The following is a 4554-nucleotide window of genomic DNA, read 5'->3' on the forward strand; positions in this document are numbered from 1 at the left end:
CTTCGGAATAAATAATATTTTAAGACCATAGTCCCTTTTTCGATATAATCATAATGATCGTAAAAATATATTCCACCTCAATTCTTGCATAGGTTAGATGTTAGAAAGGGAGATACAAGCATATAACTAATTATATATAGTTCTCAGAATCGATCCTTGCCTTCTTCTTCTTCTTCTTAAGCAAGTATGTGTCCAAGAAAAATAAAAACATTTAATTTGTGAATTTAAACTCCTATGATGAAAAACAAAAGGAAAAAATAGAGTGAGAGAGAACTATTCCTCGTTCAACTCGAAGGCTGACGAAGCTTTTGATTTGTTACGAATTTTTTTTTTGGAAAAAACTAATTCAAAGCCTCATCAGTTTTGGGGTTGGGCTTGGAATGGTTCTCTCACTCTGTTCTTTTCCTGTTGTTTTTCATTGTAGGTGTTTTAATTAACTAATTAATTGTTTTGATTGTTCATGTAGACTTTCTTGGTTAAAAAGAAACTTTAAGAAGAAGAAGAAGAATAAGAAGATGGAGAAGGATTTTAAAGAACTATATATATATATATATATATATATATATATATATATATAACTAAATGTTGGTATCTACTTTTCGCTTTTGTATATATATCAAGTTCTACAATTGTATATAATTTCTTGGAGATAAATTCCACCTAAAAGCATGATTGTGGCAACTGATAGAACTAACTTGTGACTCGATAAACTATTTTTACAAAAAAATTTATGAAAAATTATTGAATGTAAGAAGAAAATCTTAAAAGCAATACTAGATTCAGTAATATTTTAATTTCGTGTAAAATTGAGTACCTTTAACACAAGTTGGTTTCATAATAGATTGTTATTTATTTTGTATTAATAAGCTGATGAATTCTTGTTATTTTTTTTTTGACAAAGATGAATTCTTGTTATTAATTTATTAATATATCATATGAATTTATTTATCATGACCGAAGCATTCCCATGATTTATTTTTTAAAATTTCATGAGTCACATAAGCAATAATGTTTGATGAACCTAAATTTCTGGAATATGAAAAAAAAATCTCGAGTTACCGAGTAAAATGGGAGCACATTTTTTATAAATAACTTGCGGAAATAAGGGAACTATCATGCCTGTCTGACCTCTCTTTTTACTACGCTAAAGTTTGTGTATATTTTAAGGGATAAATTTCACCCACATTTTGAAGAAAAAAATAGAAAAAAAAATAGAACAAAAATTGGTCTTATTTTTTGTCGATGACTTTCCCCGGGACCAGAATATGTCTTCACTCATTTTCAAATATGCTCAAAGAACAAAACAAATTTGAGAAACTTTTTCTAAAAGACCTCAAATTCTATTTTTATTGTTCCAATTTGTTCCTTTCAGAATTAATAATAAATTCAGTGGAAATTTGTCGAGATTAAATTATGGGTTAAATATGTTTTTAGTCCCTCCCTAAATTTTTTTATTAACTTTTAGTCCCTATTTGAATTTTATAGGGACTATTTTGGAGGACTAAAATTATCCAATTTTTGTAAAATGTTTTCAAAATAGAGACTATTTTTACAAACTTAAAAATTTTGAAGGACTAAAATTACCATTGAAATTTCATAGCGACTAACCTTAAAAACTCATGATTTTGTAGGGACTAAAAACTTATTTAACCCTTAAATTATTCGAAAAATATATGTTGATATATATTTTTTTTTGAAGGATGTTGATATATATTTTATTATTTGGAAATTTTAAATGAAATAATTAATTTAGTCATTATTAGAAAGTTTTTCATAGTCGCCAAATTTTGTTACAATATTTTGGAACACATCCTGATATATTTTCGTATGCAATCTAATATATTTTCGTATGTGATTAGACATATATTTTGGCACTCAATAATATATTTTTGTACTCAAAATATATTTTTTGTGCTCAATATGATATATATATATATATATATATTGTACTGAATTTGAGATATTTTTGTACTAGATCTAACTTGTTCCCAAAGTTTCTCATATATTAGTTGTGAATTTCTTCTATAAATAGCGAGCTCACATATATTGCATTCTACACACTGAAAGGTATTCTGAAACTTCAAATACTTTTCTTCTATCTCCCTCTATGACTTGTGTTGACGAGTCATTCTTCCCTTCATCTCTGTTTTTTTTTGTCCTTGAAATTAACCATTTTCTTCTCTCTCCCTTTTTGATTTGTGTTGAAGAAGTTTTCTTCCCTTCATCTCATTCTTTTCCCTCGAAATTAAGAGTGTTCTTTAGACCATATACCCTTATAGATATAATGTCACTTGGGAATTAAGAATGGTCTTAAGAGCCTAGTACCTTTGATAATTTATGTCCCTTCGGAATAAATAATATTTTAAGACCATAGTCCCTTTTTCGATATAATCATAATGATCGTAAAAATATATTCCACCTCAATTCTTGCATAGGTTAGATGTTAGAAAGGGAGATACAAGCATATAACTAATTATATATAGTTCTCAGAATCGATCCTTGCCTTCTTCTTCTTCTTAAGCAAGTATGTGTCCAAGAAAAATAAAAACATTTAATTTGTGAATTTAAACTCCTATGATGAAAAACAAAAGGAAAAAATAGAGTGAGAGAGAACTATTCCTCGTTCAACTCGAAGGCTGACGAAGCTTTTGATTTGTTACGAATTTTTTTTTTGGAAAAAACTAATTCAAAGCCTCATCAGTTTTGGGGTTGGGCTTGGAATGGTTCTCTCACTCTGTTCTTTTCCTGTTGTTTTTCATTGTAGGTGTTTTAATTAACTAATTAATTGTTTTGATTGTTCATGTAGACTTTCTTGGTTAAAAAGAAACTTTAAGAAGAAGAAGAAGAATAAGAAGATGGAGAAGGATTTTAAAGAAATATATATATATATATATATATATATATATATATATATATATATATATATAACTAAATGTTGGTATCTACTTTTCGCTTTTGTATATATATCAAGTTCTACAATTGTATATAATTTCTTGGAGATAAATTCCACCTAAAAGCATGATTGTGGCAACTGATAGAACTAACTTGTGACTCGATAAACTATTTTTACAAAAAAATTTATGAAAAATTATTGAATGTAAGAAGAAAATCTTAAAAGCAATACTAGATTCAGTAATATTTTAATTTCGTGTAAAATTGAGTACCTTTAACACAAGTTGGTTTCATAATAGATTGTTATTTATTTTGTATTAATAAGCTGATGAATTCTTGTTATTTTTTTTTTGACAAAGATGAATTCTTGTTATTAATTTATTAATATATCATATGAATTTATTTATCATGACCGAAGCATTCCCATGATTTATTTTTTAAAATTTCATGAGTCACATAAGCAATAATGTTTGATGAACCTAAATTTCTGGAATATGAAAAAAAAATCTCGAGTTACCGAGTAAAATGGGAGCACATTTTTTATAAATAACTTGCGGAAATAAGGGAACTATCATGCCTGTCTGACCTCTCTTTTTACTACGCTAAAGTTTGTGTATATTTTAAGGGATAAATTTCACCCACATTTTGAAGAAAAAAATAGAAAAAAAAATAGAACAAAAATTGGTCTTATTTTTTGTCGATGACTTTCCCCGGGACCAGAATATGTCTTCACTCATTTTCAAATATGCTCAAAGAACAAAACAAATTTGAGAAACTTTTTCTAAAAGACCTCAAATTCTATTTTTATTGTTCCAATTTGTTCCTTTCAGAATTAATAATAAATTCAATGGAAATTTGTCGAGATTAAATTATGGGTTAAATATGTTTTTAGTCCCTCCCTAAATTTTTTTATTAACTTTTAGTCCCTATTTGAATTTTATAGGGACTATTTTGGAGGACTAAAATTATCCAATTTTTGTAAAATGTTTTCAAAATAGAGACTATTTTTACAAACTTAAAAATTTTGAAGGACTAAAATTACCATTGAAATTTCATAGCGACTAACCTTAAAAACTCATGATTTTGTAGGGACTAAAAACTTATTTAACCCTTAAATTATTCGAAAAATATATGTTGATATATATTTTTTTTTGAAGGATGTTGATATATATTTTATTATTTGGAAATTTTAAATGAAATAATTAATTTAGTCATTATTAGAAAGTTTTTCATAGTCGCCAAATTTTGTTACAATATTTTGGAACACATCCTGATATATTTTCGTATGCAATCTAATATATTTTCGTATGTGATTAGACATATATTTTGGCACTCAATAATATATTTTTGTACTCAAAATATATTTTTTGTGCTCAATATGATATATATATATATATATATATATATATATATATATATATATATATTGTACTGAATTTGAGATATTTTTGTACTAGATCTAACTTGTTCCCAAAGTTTCTCATATATTAGTTGTGAATTTCTTCTATAAATAGCGAGCTCACATATATTGCATTCTACACACTGAAAGGTATTCTGAAACTTCAAATACTTTTCTTCTATCTCCCTCTATGACTTGTGTTGACGAGTCATTCTTCCCTTCATCTCTTTTTTTTTTTTTTGTCCTTGAAATTAACCATTTTC

Source organism: Medicago sativa, chromosome 5 (assembly GCF_051527215.1).
Source record: "Medicago sativa cultivar Bolivia chromosome 5, Bolivia_mono, whole genome shotgun sequence".
Taxonomy (NCBI): Eukaryota; Viridiplantae; Streptophyta; class Magnoliopsida; order Fabales; family Fabaceae; genus Medicago; species Medicago sativa.